Source organism: Trichomycterus rosablanca, chromosome 7 (assembly GCF_030014385.1).
Source record: "Trichomycterus rosablanca isolate fTriRos1 chromosome 7, fTriRos1.hap1, whole genome shotgun sequence".
In the NCBI taxonomy this organism is placed as follows: domain Eukaryota; kingdom Metazoa; phylum Chordata; class Actinopteri; order Siluriformes; family Trichomycteridae; genus Trichomycterus; species Trichomycterus rosablanca.
Window position 1 is genome coordinate 29,415,760 of NC_085994.1, and position 27,077 is coordinate 29,442,836.

The following is a 27,077-nucleotide window of genomic DNA, read 5'->3' on the forward strand; positions in this document are numbered from 1 at the left end:
ATAAACCTAACATAAGCAGTAAAAAGTTTACATTTTCCTTAGAATACGATGTAAAAGCCATAAATGTATAGGACTATATTTTGGGGAAATGTCACTATATGGAATTATATTAACAGCTTAATTAGCTGTAATAATTAGCTTAGCTTAATTATTAAATAACATGCAGACCTGTAAAGAAACATGGTTCTACTTTTGTAATACAAAAAGTAAACATACTATTTATGAATACATTGTGCTTACTGTAAAATACTTCATGTATTTCCAGTTAGGCTATAAAAAAATAGTTTTAGCATTAGCTAATATGTTCTAATTCAGATGAGAAGTAATTCACTGTGGTTTGTTATATTTTTATCATATTATAATAGCTCTTAGCTCAACAGACACAAAAGGGGAGACGACACAATAATTATTTTAATAATTAATTGTATGCATCCAAACTGCGGTATGCTTTCACTGCCTCTCTGGTGTAAACACACTCCGTTTCAACAAGGTAGTGATACACGTCTGGGTATGTTACCTCAGGCAAACGTTTTAGGTCAGCGGAAAAACACTGACTTCTTAAATTCTCCTCAAAAGGGGCTGGTAAAGATACTTGATGATCTATCATTCATTTCTGCTAATATCACGTTTGTTCCACGTTCGGGAGACTCGCAAAGTACGAGCTCGTCATGTTGACAGCTGGATGGATGTTTAAAAATGTCGCTACCGGAAAGGCGAAAGGAACAGACATGCGCAGTAGCGTTGTTATTGTTTACCCTCATTGAAACGGTCTATAAAGACCCACCCACTCACACCTAGTCCAGCCCCCACCCTGCAGATACGGTGGCCAATTAGTATCTGCTGCAGGCACTGCCAATTATGCCTGCCAGATGGCACCCAGTTGACCGGTGGCAACACCGAGTTCCGAACCGAGGAGTTCAGAAACTCGGTGCTGGTGTGGAAAGGACATAATTATTGGCACCTTCTCAAAATGTCATGCAATTTTTGAATTTCATGTGATGCTTCTGTCAGTTGAACTTAAACTTACCTGTGGCAAGTAACAGCTGCTGTCAATATAGAAATCACACATGCAACCGGTTTAAATAAAGTCATGTTTGTGTCTGTTTGTTCCACACTGAGTTAGTTTGCTTTGGTTGGAGCATAAGGCACCAAAATATCTTCTCCATCCGTCACGGTCTTGGGCAAGCCAGTGGATCTCATTCCAGTTCTTGCCTTCCTCTGCCATCTCCTTCTCCACTGTTCTCTGCCATGTGCCCAATGGCCTGCCTCTCTTCCTCTTCCCTGGTGGTGCCCATCTGAGTGCAGCATGTGGATGTCTGGTGTTGCTTATCCGTAGGATGTGGCCCAGCCATCTCCAACGTCTCTGCTTCACCTCATGTACAATGTTGTTGATGCCTGTGCGTCTGCTTAGTTCCTTGTTGGTGATACACTGTTCCCAGTGGATTCTGAGGATTCTACGAAGGCATCGCCCTTTGAAGCTTCTGACCCGGCTCTCTATCTTCTTGTTAGTTCTCCAGGTTTCCGAGGCATATAGGAGAACTGAGCGGACGTTTGATTTGTAGATTTTCAGTTTGGTGTTCATCTGCAAGACTGATGATTTCCAGATCTTTTGCAGACTGTTGAATGCTTGTGCTGCAGTTCTGGTGGAGATCTTCTTCTCGATGTTGCTGTCGGCTGAGATGTAACTGCCCAGGTACTTGAAGTCCTGTACTTCATCCAGCTCCACTCCACGTATGTTGGTTTTGGTTGCATTCTGTCAGAATGGATTTTGAGCCCCACGCTTCTCGCTGTCTAGTCGACCCTGTCTGACTTTTCTTGGATGTCTTTCTGGGTATGGGAGAGCAGGGCGATGTCATCCGCAAAGTCTGTGTCTTCCAGTCGGGCATTCAGTCCCCATATGATCCCCCTTGGCTTGTCTCCAGTGGCTCTTCTCACCACCCAGCTTACCACACTGAGCATGGACAAAAATAAGAGCAAACATTGTTTAAAAAAATTGTTAAGGACGTGAGAACCAAAATTGTGCAAAAGCATGGAAAATCTTAAGTCCATCTTCAGAGAACTTAACGTTCCTGTGTGCTTTTACAGCCCATATCACTGTAGCTGATCTCCCTGGATGGGGATTGAAGAGAAAAACGGAAGATTGCAACAAATTGCAAAAAGCTCATGGCATTCATTTTTTACCTACTACATTTCCACTGTGTGAAAATCCATCTCAGCACAGAGAACTCAACACAGCTTTTAGACACAGTTAACAGTTAACATAAGGCATAAGGCACCCTGGACAGGGCACCAGTCCATTGCAGGGCAGACACACACACACACACACACACACACACACAAACAATCAGCTGTAGGGCAATTCAGTATCTCTTATTAACCTTGACTGCATGTTTTTGGACTGTGGGAGGAAACCGGAGCTCCCGGAGGAAACCCACGCAGACACGGGGAGAACATGCAAACTGCACAGAAAGGACCCAGACCGCCTCGCCTGGGGATCGAACCCAGGATCTTCTTGCTGTGAGGCAACAGTGCTAGCCACTGTGCCGCCTCAGATTTCTGAATTGTTTAATTACATTATGCACTGCAGAGGGTACCTTGCAAATTCTTTCTACAAAGCACCTCAAAGCTTCAGCCTTTTGTGGCTACTGCTTTTGTACCAAAACATGATTGCACTCATGTTTGGGAAGAAAGAAAATACTTAGTCACAGCACTGAATATAGACTTTGTAAATAGGTAGGTAAGTAAGACTGTCTAGCAAAGATAAGAGGAAAATGTAACATAAGTGAATGCAATAGAAGAGAGGAAATTAAATAAAACGGAAGGCTAACCTGTGCAAGTAACACAAACTAATTTATTCACTGTTGTTCATGTTTCTGTTGGTTCACACCCCACTCTCTGGTGTAGCGACCAATGACTAGTCTAGTCTTGTTCTTGTCTTTCGAAAGCTGAAACCAGTTGGAATACATAAATGTCAGTTATGCTTTCTCCACCAATTATATGCATATGCATTTAGTTGTGTGTGTGTGAGGGGATGGTGAAAAGCCATGACACACACAACTCTGTAGGAACAGTGTAGCTGACAATGTAAAAGGAGAAACTGGGTTTCCTCCCAGCTTTTCACTTCAAATTCTTTCTAATTATTTTTTAATACTGAAAGTTATTGATGGTTTTTATTCAGTTTACTTGCTGCTTAAGTAAAACTAAATCAAGAACCGAACTGTGTTAAACGGGTTGTCATAGGTAGCATTTTAACTGTATTTAGGCCAGAGGGGTTGCATTTGGACAGCCCTAGTCATCAAATTGGGTGCAATTTACTGTTGGTAAAATATTTATTACAAACACTGATCAGCCATAACATTAAAACCACCTTCTTGTTTCTACACTCACTTTCCATTTTATCAGCTGCACTTACCATATAGAAGCACTTGCCCACTAGTCCATTTGTTTCTCTACATACCTTTTTAACCTGCTTTCACCCTGTTCTTCAATGGTCAGGACCCCCACAAGACCACCACAGAGCAGGTATTATTTAGGTGGTGGATCATTCTCAGCACTGCAGTGACACTGACATGGTGATGGTGTGTTAGTGTGTGTTGTGCTGGTATGAGTGGATCAGACACAGCAGCTCTGCTGGAGTTTTTAAATACCGTGTCCACTTACTGTCCACTCTATTAGACACTCCTACCTAGTTGGTCCACCTTGTAGATGTAAAGTCAGAGACGATCGCTCATCTATTGCTGCTGTTTGAGTTGGTCATCTTCTAGACCTTCATCAGTGGTCACAGGACACTGCCCACAGGGTGCTGTTGGCTGGATATTTTTGGTTTGTGGACTATTCTCAGTCCAGCAGTGACAGTGAGGTGTTTAAAAACTCACTGGTGTTTTGTCCACTCATACCACCATGTCATTGTCACTGCAGTGCTGAGAATGACCCACCGCCCAAAAAATACCTACTCTGTAGTGGTCCTGGGAGTCCTGACCATTGAAGAACAGCATGAAAGGGGGCTAACAAAGCATGTAGAGAAACAGATGGACTACAGTCAGTAATTGTAGAACTACAAAGTGCTTCTTTATGGTAAGTGGAGCTGATAAAATGGACAGTGAGTGTAGAAACAAGGTGGTGCTTTTAATGTTATGGCTGATTGGTGTATAAAACACAAAATAAAAAAATGTGGCATTGTGGCATGTTTGTGCCTCACAGCTCCAGTGACCCAGGATTGATCTTTAAGTCTGATTACTGTGTGTGTAGTTTCTGTTCTTCAGGTATTTTAGTTTTGTCTAGCCTTTCAAAACATGCCACTGGGTATGATTGACACTGAATGAGTAAGAGTGTAAAGCCCTGGGATGGATTGCTTTCCAGTGCAGTGTGTTCCCACCTCATACCCTGTATTTCCAAGAGGGACTTCAGATGTACTCCAGTCCTGATGAAGATAAAGTATCTAAATTTTTTTTTCATCTTAAGTAATTTTGATTTGATTTGGATGTTGTGTAACATGATGTTTTTACTCAGGTCATTGGCTGAAATTGAAGAGACTGTGTGTGTGTGTGTGTGTGTGTGTGCATGCTATGGTCAGCGGTGTCACACTTGATACTTGATGGCTATCCTCTGATGTGATAGCTGGGTAGCATGTGGAGGTTTAGCACAGCAGAATTACTAGCAAGAGAGTGGAAAGAGCAGACCCTGCTGGGACAATTACACAGTAATGGGGTCATTTGGAAGGCAATTGCCAGGGGCTAATGTAGTATATAGAGATGAGGTGAGATCAAAGTGAAATTTGGGGCAAGAAAATGTTGAAACTGAAAAAGGGAGCAGCGATAAGACAAGTCAAACTGAAGTAGAAAAGGATGGGAGTGTGTGTTTGTGTGTGTAAATGTGTGTGCATGCATGCATGTAAATGTTCTGTGTATGTGTGTGTGAGGGAGTGAAGTGTATTTTTTTATTGCAGGCGTTCACCCGTCACCACCAGTTAAACACTCCTGCTCATTTTTTAGACGTTAGCTGGACCTGTCCCCCACTCTCTGGCATTTTTTTCTTTTGACAAGGCACCCTATTGTCCTTTCTGTACATGACAATATGTCCCATGTTGTCTTAAAAACATGGTCATTGAAACATTACAAAAATTTCAATAAGGTTTAACTGAGCTCATATAATTTGTGAACGTGTTTGCCAGAACTTCTAAAAAGCATATCGAAGTTAAACGGGGGAAAGCTATGTATAATATCCAAGAGAAGTCTTGAGATGAAGGATAATTATGCCTTCTTACATTAGCTAGTTCATTTGCTTAATTGCTGTAAGTAATTATGTTCTGGAAAAGCGCTTGGGCAGTTTCAGGAGCTGCTTCCTAAGCAATGTTTTATTCTAAACATCCAACACATAAACACAGTTTTTAAATGATGATTTATTTCATAAAATGAAGTTATAGAACACCAACTGGCCCTGTATAAGGTACAGTGGGCCAATAAGTATTTAGTCAGCCACTGATTGTGCAGGTTCTCCTACTTAGAAAGATGAGAGAGGTCTGTAATTTTCATCATAGGTACACTTCAACTATGAGAGACAAAATGAGAAAAAAAAATCCAGGAAATCACATTGTAGGATTTTTAAAGAATTTATTTGTAAATTATGGTGGAAAATAAGTATTTGGTCAATAACAAAAGTTCAACTCAATACTTTGTAACATAACCTTTGTTGGCAATGACAGAGGTCAAACGTTTCCTGTAAGTCTTCACCAGGTTTGCACACACTGTAGCTGGTATTTTGGCCCATTCCTCCATGCAGATCTCCTCTAGAGCAGTGATGTTTTGGGGCTGTCGCTGGGCAACACGGACTCCACAAATTTTCTATGGGGTTGAGGCATGGCTGGATTACTGACCGGGCCAGTGGGGCCAGCGCCCAGGGGCCCTTGAGGTCAGGGGGCCCCGGGGGGGCCCTGGCCCAAAACATTTTGCGATGCCTATCAACATTTATGATACAATATATTTTTATTTCCGAGGGCCCTCCATTTTAAGGATCCTCTGACTATTAGGGACTTTGACCCCAGGGCCTCTTGGGGGCCATAGCCATGCTTTTGGGGCCCCTAGCCATGCTTTTGGGCCCTAGCCATGCTTTTGCGCCCTAGCCATGCTTTTGCGCCCTAGCCATGCTTTTGGGTCCCTTATGAAAATGGATGAGGCGTTGTGGCACTGCTCTGACTTCGACTTCTGGCTATTAGGGGTCCTAGGAAAGAGGGGGGCATATTTTTAGAGGGCCCTGGTTATGAGAGCCCCTACCAGGGGGCCCTAGAGAAGAGCAGGGCATACCATTAGAGGGCCCTTGATCACGAAGTCGTTTACCATGGCTCCTTGACTTAACTCTTTGCCCAGGGGCCCAGACTATCCTTAATCCATCCTTGGGTTGAGGTCTGGAGACTGGCTAGGCCACTCCAGGACCTTGAAATGCTTTTTACGGAGCCACTCCTTCGTTGCCCGAGCGGTGTGTTTGGGATTATTGTCATGCTGGAAGACCCAGCCACGTTCCATCTTCAATGCTCTCACTGATGGAAGGAGGTTTTGGCTTAAAATCTCACGATACATGGCCCGTTTATTCTTCCCTTAACACAGATCAGTCGTCCTGTCCAGCCCCAAAGCATGATGTTTCCACCCCCATGCTTCACAGTAGGTATGGTGTTCTTGTTTTTCTTCTTCCTCCAAACACGACGAGTTGAGTTTTTACCAAAAAGTTCCATTTTGGTTTCATCTGACCACATGATATTCTCCCAATCCTCTTCTGGATCATCCATATGCTCTCTGGCAAACATCAGATGGGCCTGGACATGTACTGGCTTAAGCAGGGGGACACGCCTGGCACTGCAGGATTTGAGTCCCTCTCGGCGTAGTGTGTTACTGATGGTAGCCTTTGTTACTTTGGTCCCAGCTCTCTGCAGGTCATTCATCAGGTCCCTCCGTGTAGTTCTGGGACTCATGATCATTTTGACCCCACGGGATGAGATCTTGACCCCAAGGGAGATTATCAATGGTCTTGTATGTCTTCCATTTTCTTATAATTGCTCCCACAGTTGATTTATTCACACCAACCTGCTTGCCTATTGTAGATTCACTCTTCCCAGCCTGGTGCAGGTCTACAATTTTCTTCCTGGTGTCCTTCGACAGCTCTTTGGTCTTGGCCATGGTTGAGTTTGGAGTCTGACTGTTTGAGGCTGTGGACAGGTGTCTTTTATACAGATAACGAGGTCAAACAGGTGCCATTAATACAGGTAACAAGTGGAGGACAGAAGAGCTTCTTAAAGAAGAAGTTACAGGTCTGTGAGAGCCAGAAATCTTGCTTGTTTGTGGGTGACCAAATACTTATTTTCCACCATAATTTACGAATAAATTCTTTAAAAATCATACAATGTGATTTCCTGGATTTTTTTTTCTCATTTTGTCTCTCATAGTTGAAGTGTACCTATGATGAAAATTACAGACCTCTTTCATCTTTCTAAGTAGGAGAACTTGCACAATCAGTGGCTGACTAAATACTTTTTGACCCCACTGTACCAGCACATGTAGTTACTTATATACAGTGTATCACAAAAGTGAATACACCCCTCACATTTCTGCAAATATTTTATTATATCTTTTCATGTGACAATACTATAGAAATAAAACTTGGATATAACTTGGAGTAGTCAGTGTACAACTTGTATAGCAGTGTAGATTTACTGTCTTCTGAAAATAACTCAACACACAGCCATTAATGTCTAAATAGCTGGCAACATAAGTGAGTACACCCCACAGTGAACATGTCCAAATTGTGCCCAAAGTGTCAATATTTTGTGTGACCACCATTATTATCCAGCACTGCCTTAACCCTCCTGGGCATGGAATTCACCAGAGCTGCACAGGTTGCTACTGGAATCCTCTTCCACTCCTCCATGATGACATCACGGAGCTGGTGGATGTTAGACACCTTGAACTCCTCCACCTTCCACTTGAGGATGCGCCACAGGTGTTCAATTGGGTTTAGCCCATCACCTTTACCTTCAGCTTCCTCAGCAAGGCAGTTGTCATCTTGGAGGTTGTGTTTGGGGTCGTTATCCTGTTGGAAAACTGCCATGAGGCCCAGTTTTCGAAGGGAGGGGATCATGCTCTGTTTCAGAATGTCACAGTACATGTTGGAATTCATGTTTCCCTCAATGAACTGCAGCTCCCCAGTGCCAGCAACACTCATGCAGCCCAAGACCATGATGCTACCACCACCATGCTTGACTGTAGGCAAGATACAGTTGTCTTGGTACTTCTCACCAGGGCGCCGCCACACATGCTGGACACCATCTGAGCCAAACAAGTTTATCTTGGTCTCGTCAGACCACAGGGCATTCCAGTAATCATGTTCTTGGACTGCTTGTCTTCAGCAAACTGTTTGCGGGCTTTCTTGTGCGTCAGCTTCCTTCTGGGATGACGACCATGCAGACCGAGTTGATGCAGTGTGCGGCGTATGGTCTGAGCACTGACAGGCTGACCTCCCACGTCTTCAACCTCTGCAGCAATGCTGGCAGCACTCATGTGTCTATTTTTTAAAGCCAACCTCTGGATATGACGCCGAACACGTGGACTCAACTTCTTTGGTCGACCCTGGCGAAGCCTGTTCCGAGTGGAACCTGTCCTGGAAAACCGCTGTATGACCTTGGCCACCATGTTGTAGCTCAGTTTCAGGGTGTTAGTAATCTTCTTATAGCCCAGGCCATCTTTGTGGAGAGCAACAATTCTATTTCTCACATCCTCAGAGAGTTCTTTGCCATGAGGTGCCATGTTGAATATCCAGTGGCCAGTATGAGAGAATTGTACCCAAAACACCAAATTTAACAGCCCTGCTCCCCATTTACACCTGGGACCTTGACACATGACACCAGGGAGGGACAACGACACATTTGGGCACAATTTGGACATGTTCACTGTGGGGTGTACTCACTTATGTTGCCAGCTATTTAGACATTAATGGCTGTGTGTTGAGTTATTTTCAGAAGACAGTAAATCTACACTGCTATACAAGCTGTACACTGACTACTCTAAGTTATATCCAAGTTTCATGTCTATAGTGTTGTCCCATGAAAAGATATAATCAAATATTTGCAGAAATGTGAGGGGTGTACTCACTTTTGTGATACACTGTATACAGTAGTGTTCAAAAAAATAGCAGTGACTTTAAAAAAGTGAATAAAGCACAAAATCATTATAATAACTTTTATTTCCATAAATGCAAACGCACTGAAAATACTACACTTTCAATTCTAAATCAAAACATTAACAAAATTTAGCCAGTTTGTGTTAATCCTTTACAGAAAGTTAAGAAAAATGAATATTAGGCTGTTCAAAAAAATAGCAGTCCCAGCATTTTTCTTTAAAAACTAAAAAAATGTATCTATAACATGAAAAAATGTTTGAGGTTTCACTTTACTTTAAATTACTGAACTAATATTTAGTGGCATAACAATTGTTTCTGAGATCTGTGTTGCATGGAGTCGACCAACTTCTGGCACCTCTGAACAGGTATTCCAGTCCAGGATGATTAGACTACATTCCACAGTTCTTCTGCAATTTTGGGTTTTGCCTCAAAAAAACGTGTTTCAGATGTCAGCCCACAAGTTCTCTCTGGGATTGAAGTCAGGGGATTGGGCTGGCCACTCTATTACCTCAATCTTGTTTGTCTGTAACCAAGATGTTTTGGGTCATTGTCATGTTGAAACACCCATTTTAAGGACATTTCTTGTTCGACATAGGGCAACATGATGATCTCAAGTATTCTGATATATTTAAACTGATCCATGATCCCTCGTATGTGATAAATAGGCGTAACACCATGGTATGAAAAACATTCCCATATCATCATTTTGTACCACCATGCTTTACTGTCTTCACAGTGTACTGTGGCTTGAATTCAGTGCTCGAGGGTCGTCTGACATACTGTCTACGGCCACTAGACCCAAAAAGAACAATTTTGCTTTCACCAGTCCACAAAATGTTGAGCCATTTCTCTTTGGACCAGTCAATGTGTTCCTTGGCAAATTTGAACCCATTCAGGACACGTCTTTTTCTTAACAACGGGACTTTGCAGGAGTTCTTGCTGGTAAATTGGCTTCACTTAATCATCTTCTGTACTCACTGGTAACTTCAGATGTTCCTTGATCTTTCTGGAGGTGATCATTGGCTGAGCCTTTGCCATTCTGGCTATTCTCTGATCCATTCGAACAGTAGTTCCACGCTTCCTTCTGTGTCTTTCAGGTTTTGGTTGTCACTTTAAGGCATTTTAGCTGAGCAGCCAATAATTTGCTGCACTTCTCTGTATGTTTTTTCCCTCTACACTCAACTTTTTAATCAAAGTACGCTGTTCATCAGAACAATGTCTGGAACAACCCATTTTACCCAATATTTCAAAAGGAAATGAGCTATGACCAACCTGTGCAACATTTGCCACCCTCCTACCTTAAATAAGGGTAAAATTGACACCCGTTCTTCTGCAGAATGAATGACTTCACCAATTGAACTCCTCACTGCTATTATTTTGAACAACCCCCTTTCAATCAATGCTTCAATTACTCAGAATGAACGGCATGCATGTCCTAATTGTTGGGTTTGTTTTGTTTTCAATACTCTACTACACATTCAAGTGAATTTTTTGCTATGTAGAAATATCACTTCTACTAAAAACAGTGATTTATCAAGTTAATGGTGTTGGACTGCTATTATTTTGAACACTACTGTACACTGATCAGCCATAACATTAAAACCACCTCCTTGTTTCTACACTCACTGTCCATTTTATCAGCTCCATTTACCATATAGAAGCACTTTGTAGTTCTACAATTACTGTCTGTAGTCCATCTGCTTCTCTGCATGCTTTGTTAGCCCCCTGTCATGCTGTTCTTCAATGGTCAGGACCACCACAGAGCAGGTATTATTTAGATGATGGATCATTCTCAGCACTGCAGTGACAATGACATGGTGGTGGTGTGTTAGTGTGTGTTGTGCTGGTATGAGTGGATCAGACACAGCAGCTCTGGTGGAGTTTTTAAATACAGTGTCCACTCACTGTCCACTCTACTAGACACTCTTACCTAGTTGGTCCACCTTGTAGATCGCTCATCTATTGCTGCTGTTTGAGTTGGTCATCTTCTAGACCTTCATCAGTGGTCACAGGACGCTGCCCACAGGATGCTGTTGATAGGATATATTTGGTTGGTGGACTATTCTCAGTCCAGCAGTGACAGTAAGGTGTTTAAAAACTCCAGCAGCATTGCTGTCTTATCCACTCATACCAGCACAACACACACTAACACACCACCACCATGTCAGTGTCACTGCAGTGCTAAGAATGACCTACCACCCAAGTGATACCGTCTCTGTAATGGTCCTGGGAGAGTCCTGACCATTAAAGAACAGGGCGAAAGCAGGCTAAAAAAGTATGTAGAGAAATAGATGGAATACAATCAGTAATTGTAGAACTACAACGTGCTTTTATATGGTAAGTGGAGCTGGTAAAATGGACAGTGAGTATAGAAACAAGGAGGTGGTTTTAATGTTATGGCTGATTGGTGTATAAGTAACATAAGCATTAAAAAAATGAGTAGTAGACAAGCAATATTGCATTTTTTTGCAATTTTGCAATCATTTGTAATATTAAAATTACATACACACAAAATTAAGTGCATGTTGATTTGTTGAATGTATCACATTGAGAAAATAACATGTTTAAAATGAATGCACCTTCCATTAACTAATAATAGAAAAGTGCCATGGAAAAGTGTTTACCTACTTCCTCTTTTAAAACACAAAATACATTGTGTAAAGACATGTGTACAGTGTATTCCTGCTATATTTTTTCCTCTTTTGTGTGCTTATGTCTCATAGCTTTTTTTAAAAATTTAGGAACACAGTGACAGACCTTTCCAGTGGATCTAATAAATGGTCAGTTAATTTACAACAACTGCAACATCCTTACAATGTCACAAAATGATAACAGAGTAAGAGATACAGAACTAGCAGAAGAAAGGGAAATAAATTAATCTTCTCTTTTTGCCTTTGCCCAGTCAGTAATTGAAATAAAAAATCAAATAAACGGTGAGCACATAATTGTTTTATCAATATTTCTGGCCTGCCCTACAAGGGTCAGTGGTGAATGATCATGAAGCAGCAATGTGATGAGGATTTCAAAATGTGAAATTGAACTGCTAGGAGGTAATAAATCACTTTTGACAAGTAAGAGTGACCAACACACAGCCAGAGCATGTCTTTCCCACCTTGGACTTGGTATGTATGTAAAATGGAGACTAATGGAGAGTAGGCATTTCATTACTGTAAATGAACTTATCAAGTATTACACATATAAATTTGCAGGAAAAGTCAAGGTCAGATCTGGTGCTTTTAGTGATCATGGTTTGACGGTAATATTCTGCTTTTAATAGATGGCACATAAAACCTTGTCACTGGGGTTGATTAGGAAAGATATAACAATTTATAAAGGAGAAAATCAATTGGAAAATGTGTTAGATTTTTTAGATTATTATGCCTATTGTCATATTATCACTTTCATGACACACTTTAGATCTGATGAACCCTATTCACTTGATTTATTTGTTTTATTCCAATTTTTCTCATACCAGCAAATGCATAGTTAATTTATTCTTTTAAATTTTCATTAGGATCTTAAAGTGAGGAATATCATACATACATACATCAAGAACCTCTGAGGTGTCTGACTCCAGTTTTAGAGGGCGACTGTACTGCAGTGTTTAGCATTATTAAGGAGTCTCCTCCTACTCCTCCTTCTTCTTTTTCTGCGATAAACCAAACCGTAAGCTGTATTAACATGAGACATGGTCAACAGGTATTAGCCCCTCCTGCTACTCAGGTGCTTGAGCTCAGTCCGATTGTCCTGATGGTGGCACTATAGTGTACTGTCAAACTTATTTATTTATTTATATTTAATTTTCCCTGATTACTAGAACCATATAGCTTTAACCATTAATAATTATAAAAGGAATGATGGAATTTCTATACAGTGTCATTGCCAGATGCCAATTAATAACATGTAGCATGCCACACATAAAGCACAAATACACTGTTCTAACTCTGAAAGCTTTGCACCAGTTGTCACCGAACATTAGAGGCACAATGCATAGGAGGTTCATTGGCTATGGCAAAAAAATGCTAAAACATGCAGGATAACGTTACGCAAACATTGTCCAATTGACATGACATTTGGAATAGTGCTTTTGCGGCCTATCTTCTTTCAGGAATGGTCCCATACTCATCAAGTAATTTGTGCTTGGAGCCTGGAAATTTCCTTATTAAATGTTCCTAATAAAACTTATCAGCAAATTATCAACACATTTATATCCAATAAATGGGCAGAGATTGTCCTTCAGGTTCCATAAATTCTAACAAGATGTTCAGCTCCTGAAGAAGCAAAGCATCCCAGGTCATCACACTACCACTACTATGTTTGACTGTTGGTATGCTGCTCTTATAATATAATGCAGAATTTCCACCTTTGGCTCATCAGTTCACAGATAATTATACCAAAAGTGTGACAAGCCTTCGTGTTCTTTTTGGACAGCAGTGGTTTACGCCTCGCGGCTCTCTTATGAATGCCATTTTCTCCCAGTAACTTTCTGATTGTGGAATCACGTATACTGACCTGCAGTTGTTAATTTAGGTTCTTTTGGTGACGTCCTAGATGAGTCGTAAAAAGCGTTCTTGATGAAGGTTCACAACTCCTAATAAGGTTCACCACTTTTTCAAGTTTTTTCCATTAGTGGATAATGACTCTCACTGAGTCCCAACAGCTTTATAATCCTTCCTAAACTGTAATATTTCAATAACTTTGTATTGCATCAGTATTTAAAAGAACATTACATTAAGTCCTGCTTTTTGAGATCTTCTAGCCTGCCTTACATTGCCAGACAGGTTTTATTTAAGTGATGTTTGGATTCAACAGGTCTGGCAGTAATCATGTCTGGCTGTGAAGATTAAACCCAACTGTCAATTGTCAATTGAATCTGGTTAACTGGTTGATTTAGTAGCTAAAGGGTGAATCATTTTCAGGGCCAGGTGTGACTGAATAGCAATTTTCCTTTAATTAATGTATTCATCATTTGTGTTGTCTAAGATCAAATTTGTGTGATGATCTGAAATATATGACAAATGTAAAATAAAAGAAACTACTTTTTTACAGCACTGCACATTGTGGTGTTACAGATTAGATCCAGAGCCATATGTTGCCTTCCTTTTTATTTTGGATTATACCACATTAGTGCTGATAACGTTGGTTAATAGAACTGGCACAGACATTGTGTTTGGGGTGATTGAAACTGCTTTGCCAGATTTGGCTTATGCCAGATGCTCTGCTCCAAAGGCCCTTCTCAAAGTTTATTGCTTTTCCTCTGCTGATGTGTACCTGTATACATGCTATGAACTGGAGCTGGGCGAAACAGCCAAAATCCATTACATCCAGTACATGTAATTTATGCCACAAATCATTATATATCATGATAGAGTGATTTATTTTAAAAAGTGGTCATAAATAGGTTTTTTCTCCACTGGCATCAGATTTTTAAAAGCTGATCCATGTTCTCATTAAAAGATCCAGAGTGCCCTATATTACAAACTTTGTTTGTGTTGTTTAAAAATATCCTTAACTATGATCTCTATACGATGGTATTAAGAGTATAGCATAAAATACTTTTTTATATTGTCATATTACTTTTTGTCAAATATAGAAATATTCCAATTATAATAAGTATACAACCCCAAATCAGAAAAAGTTGGGACAACATGGAAAATGCAAATAATAAAAAACACAGAGTTTCTTACATTTACTTTGAATTTTATTTCATTACAGACAGAACGAACCTGAGAAATGTCATTTTATCTACTTAACTTCATTTCATTTATTAATAAACATCCATTCCTGCATTTCAGGCCTGCAACACATTCCAAAACAAAGTTGTAACGAGGGCAATTTAGGGCTAGTAATGAGGTGAAAAAACTAAATAATTATGTGATTCCAAACAAGGGATGTCAACAGGTGATTGTAATTATGGTTTGTTACAAAAGCAGCATCCAGGAAAGGCTGAGTCTTTGATGAGCAAAGATGGCCAGTGGCATCAAGAACCGCCATTCAGCGACAGCTGATATAACCACATGGGCAAGGGATTACTTTAGCAAACCTTTGTCAAGCACTACAATACAGAGTTACATGCACAAATGCCACTTAAAACTTTACTGTGCAAAAACAAGCCTCATGTTAACCATGTCCAGAAGTGGCATCGACTTCTCTGGGCTCAGAGGCATCTAGGATGGACCATCACACAGTGGAAACTTGTATTGTGGTCAGATAAAAATACATTGCGACCTTAGAGTAACATATGCTGCCTTCAAGACATCTTTTCCAGGGACATTCATGCATTTTTCAACAAGACAATGCAAAACCACATGCTGCACACATTACAAAAGCATGGCTGTGGAAGAAGAGGGTACGGGTACTAGACTGGCCTGCCTGCAGTCCTGACCTGTCCCCAATAGAGAATGTGTGGAGAATTTTTAAATGAAAAATACATCACCAACTACCCTGTACTGTTTCACATCTTAAGACGTGTTTGCAGGAAGAATGAGACAAAATAAAAGCTGAAACACTAAATCACTTGGTTTTGGTAGTGCCAAAACATATTTTAAGTGTGGAAAAAAGGAATAGCAACATTACAAAGTGGTAAATGATTTACTGTCCCAACTTTTTTTGGAATGTGTTGCAGGCCTGAAATGCAGGAATGGATGTTTATTAATAAATGAAATGAAGTTGAGCAGATAAAACATCAAATATCTCTGTTAGGGGGTCTGCGGCGTCTGACGGACTTACCACCTGTCCTCGGCGTCGCAGACATTACAGAACAAAGAGCAGCGTGGCTTCATATAGGAAGCCCGCTGATTAGGGCGAACGACCGGCACCTGCGCGCTTACTATATAAGTGGGCGTCGCCAGTGTGCCGGCGTCGCACCTTTTGTTCTCATGCCGGTGTTTGGCTGCATTGCTCCAGCCGCTTTCTTTCCTTCAGATTAGTGGGTACCTCCAGGCGCCGTAGGTGGTTGGAGGAGTAGGGTCAGGAGGCCCGAGGTACTAGAGAGGGTTTGCGTAAAAGTGGCTGGTGCGATTGGGTGCAGTCCTAACGCTGGGACTTTCTCTCCGGCTTTTGCCGTCTAGCTGTCGGCTAAAGCTAACGCCGGGGATTCGCTTCCCCGTGCTTTATAGCGCTTTCCGGCTCGGGGATCTTTGTAGCGTCATTGGCGCTTCCCTTCTGAGCCGCGCCTCCACCGGAGCGACCAGGGTTCGCGTCCGGAGTTCGCTACGTTATTGCGAACTAGTTTTTTGTATACGGTCACTTCCCAGCTGCGCTGGTGACAGCACCGTTTAGCCGTTTTGTTTCTCCGTTCCTTTTTCTTTGTTTTGGTTTTTGCCTCGTGGGTTTTTCCCCGAGCTCGGCTGAAGCGCGGTGCTTCGTTTTAGCGCCGGCGCAGTTTCTGTCTGCAGCTTTGCCGTAGCGTGGCGCTACGGTCTTGGGACGGCGTGCCAGCGACCAGGGTTCGTGGCTCGCTCCCATTACAAGTTGGTTCCGGTTTTTGTTTCTTTTTTCTTTTCAGAGCCAGAGTCTTCGGCAGCGTTCGGGGTTCCCGAATTGTTTTATGTTATTTCTTGTTTTGTTGTCATTTATTAAAATAAAGAATCTTTATTTTTTCTTATCTCTGCGTCTTGGGTCCTCCCTCTCCGCTACTCATAACAGAAAGGTGCGACCACGATGGACCCAGCGGAGAACCCGCCCCTGGTAGACGCCCTCCGTCACCAGGGGGCTGCTCTAGGGAGGCACGAGCTGGCATTAACTGAGTTGACTCAGCGGGTGGCCGACATCGCCCAGCTGCTGTCGAACCTGGTGGCTGGTCCGCGTCCTCCCAGCCCCCCTCCCCTACCATCACCTCCTCCAGCTCCCCCTGTAGGAGTTGAGACCTCCATTTCGCCCCCCGAGCGTTTTTCAGGGGAGGCGAAAAAATGTCGAGGCTTCCTCCTACAATGCTCCCTCACATTCGAGCTACAGCCGTCCCGCTTCCCCTCCGAGCGCTCCAAAGTGGCGTTTATCATTTCTCTGCTCACCGGTAAGGCCTTGGAGTGGGCTACAGCCCTGTGGGAGCAGAACGCCCCTGAGTGTGCGTCTGAGTCCGCTTTCAGGGAAGCCCTCAAGGATACCTTTTTTCACCCCACCGGGGGAAGAGAGGCGGGTCCGCGCTTACTCGAGTTGTCCCAGGGGGGGCGCTCTGTCGCCGATTTTGTAATCGAGTTTCGCACTCTGGCGGCTGAGTGCGGTTGGGACGAGGGAGCATTAGTTGCTATTTTCCACCGCGGTCTTGGAGAAAGGATTAAGGACGAGCTGGCTACTCGAGAGCTTCCCACCTCTCTGAATGCCTTCTATCTCCTGGCTACCTCCATTGACACCCGACTCCGACAACGTGCGCGGGAGCGAGGGCCCCACCAACCCTCTTTTCGGCCGCAAGGTCAGCCCCGCGCCGTGTCGGGAGATCAGGACCCGGAACCCATGCAACTTGGGTCAACCCGGGGGGCCGCCCAGCGTCCATCCGACCCCTCCACGAGAGTCCGCCCTCGGTTAAACGAGTAGGCTGTTCTCGTGGCAGGGAGTCGAGGGCGAGCCATGCAACCATCCCTGGGCAAGGCCTATTCCTCAGCGCATCGTTGCGCTGGGAGTCCGGGTCCACCGATCTCAAAGTCTGTGTTGATTCAGGTGCGGTGGAAAACTTTATCGACCATAACTTGGTGCATGGGTTGGGGATTGAGCTCCAGCCATTGCGAGTCCCCATTGCGGTTCACGCCGTGGACGACCGGGCGGTGGCCGGTAGTCCAATTACGTTTCAAACGTGTCCTCTCATGATGCGTTTGGGGAGTCATGAGGAACGGGTCACCTTCTTAGTGACCCAAGTTCCTCAGCTCCTAGTGGTACTGGGGCACTCATGGCTTAAGAAGCACAATCCCCAGATCGATTGGCAAACCGGGTCAATCTTTGCTTGGGGAACGCGGTGCCAAGATGCCTGTTTGTTGCCAGCTAGCATGTCATCGGCCCCAGCAACATCCGTAGAGGCAACCCCTGATTTGACCCGGGTGCCTCCCGTGTACCATGACCTACAGGAGGTATTTAGTAAGTCCCGGGCGCGGGATTTACCCCCACACAGACCTTTTGATTGCGCCATTAATTTGCTTCCCGGCACCTCTCCTCCTAGGGGGCGCCTCTTCTCCCTGTCGGGACCGGAGAGGATTGCTATGGAGGAGTATGTCAGGGGAGCGCTCGATCAGGGGTTCATCCGACCCTCGTCCTCCCCTGCCGGGGCGGGATTCTTCTTTGTGGGAAAGAAGGATGGAACTCTGCGCCCCTGTATCGATTATCGAGGTCTGAACGCTATAACGGTTAAGGATCGTTATCCGCTGCCGCTGATGGCCACAGCTTTTGAAGCTCTTCAGCGGGCTTCTATTTTTTCGAAGCTGGATCTACGCAGCGCATATAACTTGATCCGTATCCGGCGAGGGGATGAATGGAAGACTGCGTTCATTACGCCCACGGGACACTATGAATACCTGGTGATGCCCTTTGGGTTAATGAATGCCCCCGCGGTCTTCCAACGCTTTATCAACGAGGCCTTGCGGGAGGCCCTTGACAGATACGTCTATGTTTACTTAGACGATATCCTAATTTTTAGCCGATCCATCGAGGAACATGTCAGGCACGTCCGTCGGGTTCTCCAGCTTCTGCTCGATCACCATCTATTCGTCAAGCTGGAGAAGTCCGTCTTCCACGCCCCATCAGTCTCCTTTTTGGGGTTCATAATTTCCCAAGGTGCTCTGCAGATGGATCCGGCTAAAATAAAGGCAGTGGAGGACTGGCCAACTCCTAGTTCCGTTCGCCAGGTGCAAAGATTTCTGGGCTTTGCAAACTTTTTTAGGCGATTCATTCGGGACTTTAGCACGGTCGCCGCCCCCTTGACGGCACTAACGGGGAAGGGTCCGTTCACTTGGTCGGTGCAAGCTCAACAAGCCTTTGATAGGCTTAGAACTCTCTTGACAACCGCCCCAGTGTTGCAGTTGCCCGATCCCGAGGAGCCCTTCATAGTTGAAGTGGACGCCTCAGATATCGGAGTAGGGGCAATCTTGTCCCAGAGAGTGGGCCCGGAAAAGAAGCTCCACCCTTGTGCTTTCTTCTCCCACCGGCTGACCCCTGCCGAACGCAACTACCCCGTTGGTGTCAAGGAACTTTTGGCCATCAAGTTGGCACTTGATGAATGGCGACACTGGCTCGAGGGGGCGAAACATCCCTTCCTTGTTTGGACAGACCATAAGAATCTGTCGTTTATCCAGCAGGCGAAGCGGATGAACTCTCGCCAGGCCCGCTGGTCTCTATTCTTTGGTCGGTTCCACTTCACCCTGTCCTATAGGCCAGGGTCGAAGAACACCAAACCTGATGCTCTTTCCAGGCAGTGGGATTCAACCAGACCAGTGGGTGAGCCCGGTCCTATTATCCCCCCGAGCCAGATTGCGGCCCCAATTACGTGGGGTATATTTAAGACAGTTCGGGACGCGCATATAGTTGACCCAGACCCAGGTGGAGGTCCACCTGACCGGCTGTTTGTTCCATCAACAGTCCGCCGTCAGGTGTTTGAATGGGCTCACGCGTCCCCATTTGCGGCACATCCAGGAGTCTCTAAGACCCTGGTGTTACTGCGCCGAAAATTCTGGTGGCCGGGGATGGAGGGGCAGGTCAAGGACCTAGTCCGAACCTGCACTGTCTGTGCTACTAACAAGAGCACAAGAGAGCGTCCGCGTGGACTCCTCCATCCATTACCAGTACCTTCGAGACCATGGTCCCACCTGGCTCTGGACTTTGTCACAGGGTTGCCAAAGTCCAGGGGATTTATGGTGGTGCTGGTGATCGTTGACCGGTTCACTAAATCTTGCCTCTTCGTCCCGATGCCCAAGCTCCCGTCCGCGATGGCCACAGCACAGGCTGTTCTGCAACATGTGGTGAGAGCACATGGGGTTCCGTCCGACATTGTGTCGGATCGGGGCCCGCAGTTTATCAGCCAGTGCTGGCGAGCCTTTTGCCAACTCCTGGGCGCGACGGCCAGCTTATCCTCGGGTTATCACCCCGAGTCCAACGGGCAATCGGAGCGGGTTATCCAAGACCTAGGCAAGATGCTTCGGTGCCTTACCGCAGGGAATCCAGCCACCTGGGCGGATAAATTATTGTGGGCTGAATTTGCCCACAATACCCTGCACCATGCCGCATTGGGTATGTCACCTTTTGAGGCACAGTACGGCTATCCCCCTCCACTGTTTCCTGATCAGGAACAAGAGGTGGCGGTGCCGTCTGTGCAGCAACATGTCCGTCGCTGCCGCGTCGCCTGGCGGAAGGCAAGACAGGCCCTTTTGACCTCTCAGCGCTCCATGAAGCGCAATGCTGACCGCAGGCGACAGCCGGCTCTGACGTTCCGGCCGGGCCAACGTGTCCTCGTATCGACGAGGGATCTCCCCGTCAAAGGTACCACTCACAAGCTGGCACCGAGGTACGTTGGTCCGTTCAAGGTAGTCAGACGGATTAACCCGGTGACATATAGGTTGGAGCTGCCTCCCAGGATGAAGGCGCATCCAACCTTCCACGTCTCCCAACTTCGCCCGTTCGCGAGCGGGGGAGCTTTACCCCTCCCACAACCTCCCGCCCCTCGTATCATCCAGGGTGCCCCTGCATTTACGGTTCGCCGCCTCCTGGATAGCAGGAGAGTGCAGGGTAGCACCCAATACCTGGTGGATTGGGAAGGTTACGGCCCCGAGGAGCGTTCGTGGGTACCGGCTCGGCAGATCCTGGACCCCGAACTGATCCGAGAGTTCCGAAGGAACCGGTCTGCGGGTCTTGGGACCTCGGGAGCTGTCCCTAGAGGGGGGGGTCCTGTTAGGGGGTCTGCGGCGTCTGACGGACTTACCACCTGTCCTCGGCGTCGCAGACATTACAGAACAAAGAGCAGCGTGGCTTCATATAGGAAGCCCGCTGATTAGGGCGAACGACCGGCACCTGCGCGCTTACTATATAAATGGGCGTCGCCAGTGTGCCGGCGTCGCACCTTTTGTTCTCATGCCGGTGTTTGGCTGCATTGCTCCAGCCGCTTTCTTTCCTTCAGATTAGTGGGTACCTCCAGGCGCCGTAGGTGGTTGGAGGAGTAGGGTCAGGAGGCCCGAGGTACTAGAGAGGGTTTGCGTAAAAGTGGCTGGTGCGATTGGGTGCAGTCCTAACGCTGGGACTTTCTCTCCGGCTTTTGCCGTCTAGCTGTCGGCTAAAGCTAACGCCGGGGATTCGCTTCCCCGTGCTTTATAGCGCTTTCCGGCTCGGGGATCTTTGTAGCGTCATTGGCGCTTCCCTTCTGAGCCGCGCCTCCACCGGAGCGACCAGGGTTCGCGTCCGGAGTTCGCTACGTTATTGCGAACTAGTTTTTTGTATACGGTCACTTCCCAGCTGCGCTGGTGACAGCACCGTTTAGCCGTTTTGTTTCTCCGTTCCTTTTTCTTTGTTTTGGTTTTTGCCTCGTGGGTTTTTCCCCGAGCTCGGCTGAAGCGCGGTGCTTCGTTTTAGCGCCGGCGCAGTTTCTGTCTGCAGCTTTGCCGTAGCGTGGCGCTACGGTCTTGGGACGGCGTGCCAGCGACCAGGGTTCGTGGCTCGCTCCCATTACAAGTTGGTTCCGGTTTTTGTTTCTTTTTTCTTTTCAGAGCCAGAGTCTTCGGCAGCGTTCGGGGTTCCCGAATTGTTTTATGTTATTTCTTGTTTTGTTGTCATTTATTAAAATAAAGAATCTTTATTTTTTCTTATCTCTGCGTCTTGGGTCCTCCCTCTCCGCTACTCATAACAATCTCAGGTTCATCCTGTCTGCAATCAAATAAAAGTCAAAGTAAATGTAAGAAACTCTGTGTTTTTTTATTATTTGCATTTTCCATGTTGTCCCAACTTTTTCTGATTTGGGGTTGTAATAATAATAGCAATGTGTAATATGAGGCAGCCCTAGCAATCATACAGCGATTAAGTTAGTGTAACAAACTTTTCTGCGGTGTAATGTGCTGACAATGTTTGTGTGTGTGTGTTTATGTATTGAGTGCATTTTGTCCCTTTGGGGATTCCATAGTCAAAGTAAAAGCATGCTTTTCTACACACGTGATCATCTCTGTGCTGCGATAGTTTGTGTACAGTTAATTTCTTTCTTTATAAACTCAGCAAACTCTAAAGACGCTTGGTTACATTAGCAATCGGTTAGACAAAATGTCCAAGATGACGAAGTGTAAAGCAGCTAAAACACTCTTTGTGTAACTGAGTTTGGAAAACTCCCAAATGATTCTGTAGACTCAGAGGATAGCTTGTCAAAACACAGACTATTTGTCTTTAAGAGGGAGCTATTAAGGTAGGCTGTGCTGTGTATTGTAGCTTCCATTGATTCTATAATTTAATTTGAGTGTTATTAAATGACACTTTTGGCACTTTTGTTTAAAAATCTGTGAAATCTGTGATTTCTGAAAAACGAGGTTCATGAAATGAAGCACATTCTCCCGTGAATTTAGTAGGGCCCTACTAAGAATGAATTCTGCTCAAAAATGGCATTAAATGAGTTTTATTAAATTCACAAACCCATTTCAGAAAGGTTGGGACATTTTTAAAATGCATTAAAAACAATCTGGTATTTCTTTTGCCTGCAGTCTCGCTTTGTTTTCTTATTAAAAATGTATATCACAATTTGAAGAGGTGAATTGGATAATGGTAACCCCAGTCTGTTAAGTAGCTGTAGTCAGCTGGAACTGTCAGATCTCAGTGAATCAGCAGTTTCAGATATACTCATCACACAGTGACTTTCTATAAAACACAAACCATTGTGCCATGGTCAGTCACTCATCAGGTCTTTTAGGACACTTAATATGAACAACTAAAACTCTAGACCCAAGTTTATGGGTTTTATGCTTTGTACTGCTGCCAGATGTCTGACTGGCTGTACATAAATGGCCAGATTTACAGGTGTTTATGGCAGTTAAGTGTACAAGTTATTTAAATGTAAAATACTTAATTCTATTTCACTGTAATTGAGAAGAATTGTTTGCGTTTGGGTCGTCTTATTAAGTCTGTACCATTTTGATTGGTCCAGATGTTGCTTACTTTAACCAAACTGTTACTTAATCAACATCTGCATATGACAGTGACAAAACACTGTACTTAAACATACCATTTAGCTTTGTTGATGTTTGCTAACATTGTGGAGATTTAATTTGGAGTCACAGCAGTGTATTTATCCTGGTCAGGCACTTAACACACACAGTTAGCACACTAATGTCTGTCAAGGAAAAGGCACAAATAGTAAAAAAAGAAATACAGAAGGCATAGCTTGTTCTGCTACAAGCTCAAAGATATAAAGGCACACATTTATGAGGACAGTCGGACTTTGTTACTTCACTAACAGTGGATATTAAAAGTGTGCACATCCTTGTTTTGGTCAGGCCAGGATGAATCATTTCAGATTTATTTCCATCTTTAATATGACCTAATTGGTACATCTTAATAAAAAAAAAAAATGACCCAATCACATTCAAACTCATATTAATTAATAGCTACATTACCAAAAAGACACCAAACCCACAGTGAAGCATGGTGGTGGCAGCATTATGCTTTGGAGCTGTTTTTTCCTCAGCTGGAACTGGAGCTTTAGTCAAGGTGGTGGGAATTATAAACTGTTGCAAATATCAGTCAATTTTGGCACAAAACCTTCAAGCCACTGCTAAACAGCTGAAGATGAACAGAGACTTCACCTTTAAGCATGACAGCATACCTCCACATCAACAAAGAATGGCTTTGCCAGAAGAAGGCCCAGCCAAAGCCCAGACCTGAATTCAATTGATAGTCTGTGGCGTGATTTAGAAGAGGGCTGTGCACAGGAGATGCCCTCACAATCTAATCGATTAGGAGCACTTTTGCAAGGAAGAGTGGGCAAAGATTGCCAAGACAAGACGTGTCATGTTGATAGAGTCCTATCCAGAAAGACTGAATGCTGTCATACAACCAAAAGGTGCTTTCACAAAGTATTAGTTCAAGGGTGGGCATATTTATGTAACCTCATTATTGTAAATCACATCATGTCATTAAAGCTATCAGTTTGTTTTTAATTTAACTGGTACAGATTATAGCTCACGTTAAAGGTGAAAAAAGTAATCTGTGGTGCAAGTTGGAGTGGTAAATATTAAGTATTGACTATAAAATAAGTATAATTGAGATGCAGTTCTTAGAATTTTTAAAAATGGTAATGTGTAAATACATCTACACATCTATTACAGTTTGTCTGGTAATTATTTTTTTTCTTCTTAATATACAGAGCTTAATATGTCATATTTTTTAGGGCTGTCACATGATTACAATTTTTAATCGACTGCAAAAATAACTAAGCAAAATCTGAACAGTTAAATATAAAAAATATTAATAAAATTATGATGATTATTAATTCTAAATTATCTTTAGAAAGCCAGCCAATGCCTGTATAGAGTTGTTAACAGCTACCCATCTTTCAGCCAGTTATTTAAAATGACAAGTCTGTTCACATTATCTGGCAAAAGTGAGGATCTTTACCTGTTCATAACCCTGCCACTGGAAACAGGCGCTCAGGGTACTAATATGAACCATTTCTAGATGCAACACATATCATGTCATGTAGACCCATATTGTTAACCATGTTAAAGCGTCTACAGTCCATTGCGATCCATTTAACACCAGTGTTTGTAATGTTCCCACGATGTGTATAGTCCATGGACTTTCCATCCAAATTCCTCTGAAATAAAGTTGTCTGAGCTCATTTTGCCTGCAGATGTGTGCTTTGGCTGAAGATGATATTGAGGTGTCAATTAATAACTGTAATTTTGTCTAGTGGTGGTTTCTCACACTTTTTAAAAACAAAAATAATTATTCGAAACACCCCTACATTTTACAATATGTAGCAGCAGCAGCTTGAGTAATTTTTAACTCGCGACCACAAACTGGAAAAAGAGCCGTGTTATCACTATACAGTATAAACACAATGTTGCTATGTTAAAGCAGCGCAAACGACCACGGTGACGTATGTTTAAAGTGGCACAAACAGCCCAATAAAAATTGTTTGATTAAAAATGTTATCCTTGATTATTTTTTTTAATCGCAATTTAAATTTTAACGCTTTAATTAATGCAATTAACGACAGCCCTAATATTTTTGTATATAACCATATTGTACAAAAAAAGTCTTGCCTAAGGTCATACTGGCAGTTCAGGTTGATCTGGTTATTAACTCCACAAAACAGTTAATAATTCACATAATTGGCATGAATCTTTTGCTTTAGGTTTTTTCTTGCTATTGTTCTCTCTCTTGCTCTCGCTCTCCACCCACCCACTCACTCACTTTCTGGCATGCTGCACAGCCCCAATTTGATAGTATTAATAGTCGACAAAATGCACCTAAAGCCAGCCATCGTTTCTGTCACTTGATTGGTTTGACGTCAGTGTTTGGCATTATAAATCAATAGTGTCAGCATTAGGTAATTTTTATAGACCAGTCAGGGTTTATTATTTCATGTGACTGTCATGGACAAATAGTAAATATAGTAGCTGTCTATAAATTACATGACAGACTGTTACCCAAACCAACATAATCTACTTTGTACATGACACAAGCAATTTTCCAACAAATGTTTACAAACAGATCATTTTCACCAATAATTGACTATCAGTTCCAGTGGGTCAGGAATTTAAATAAACTAAGTTGACTGTGTCTTTAAATTGCTTGGAGAATTTTCAGATATCATATCAAGACTAACTGATATTTTCAGTTATTTGGAGGTGTACCTGTGGCAGTATTTAAGGCTTACCTTCAAGGCCTACTTGCCTTTTTGCTTGACATCATGGGAAGATTAAAGGAAAGCAGCCAAGACGTCAGAAAAAGAATTGTGGACCATAGTAGCAATCTCCAAATGTTTTAAATGATCCTGAATAAAATAAACACACTTTGGTAAGAAAAATACAAATTAATCAAAAAACAACATTAGTTTGCAACTCAACATGGATGTAATGCAATAAAAATGGAACTGTTTGGCAATACTGAGGAGTAGGCTTGCAAGCCAAAAAAACACCATCCCAAATGTGAAGCACTGTGTTGCAGCACTTTATTAGATACACCTTTCTACAGTTACTAACTGTAGCCCATCTGTTTACTTAGTCAACAACCTTGTACCATCCCCTACAACCCAGTTATCAATCCAAAGAAACCCCAATAGGACCCCTACTGACCAGGTGATTTTTATAATGGATAATTCTCAGCACTCAGCAATGACCCTAACATGGTTATAACCTAGTTGTTTATTGTTCTGATATAGTGTATTAGGTGCAGCAGCATAGGTGGGATTTTTTAAATACTGTTTGAAATTACTGACCTGTTTATTAGGAACACACTCTTTTAGCACTCAGTATAGGTGTACAGTTAGATTATCAAGCTATTTTTTAACATTTATTTATTTATTAGGATTTAACATCATGTTTTACACACTTTGGTTACATTAATGACAGAACAGGTAGTTAATCATTATACAAAATTCATCTGTTCACAAGTTTAATGTCAAACACATGCATGGACAATTTTGTATCTACAGTCCATCTCACTTGCATGTTTTTGGACTGTGGGAAGAAACCGGAGCTCCCAGAGGAAACCCAAGCAGACATGAAACCCAGGACCTTGCTGTGAGGCAACAGTTCTACCCACTGACCCACCGTGCCGCCCGCTAGTTTCTGTTCATATAGTGTGTGTTAATGATCTTTCATCAGTGGACACTTTCTGATTGCAGGACATTTTTGTCTTTATATTTCTGGTACCCATGCTAACTCTTGTCCACTATTAAAATAGAACCAAACATCAGAACTAGATTAGTAAATACAGTGAATACTATTTTCTCAAAGATCATGTGG

General features: G+C 43.3%; 1 protein-coding gene across 6 annotated transcripts in view; it reads left to right on the top strand.

The window, feature by feature from the left end:
* Nucleotides 1-27,077, top strand: part of pbx3b (pre-B-cell leukemia homeobox 3b) — a 117,774-nt gene that overhangs the window by 25,538 nt on the left and 65,159 nt on the right. The window lies entirely within an intron of this gene.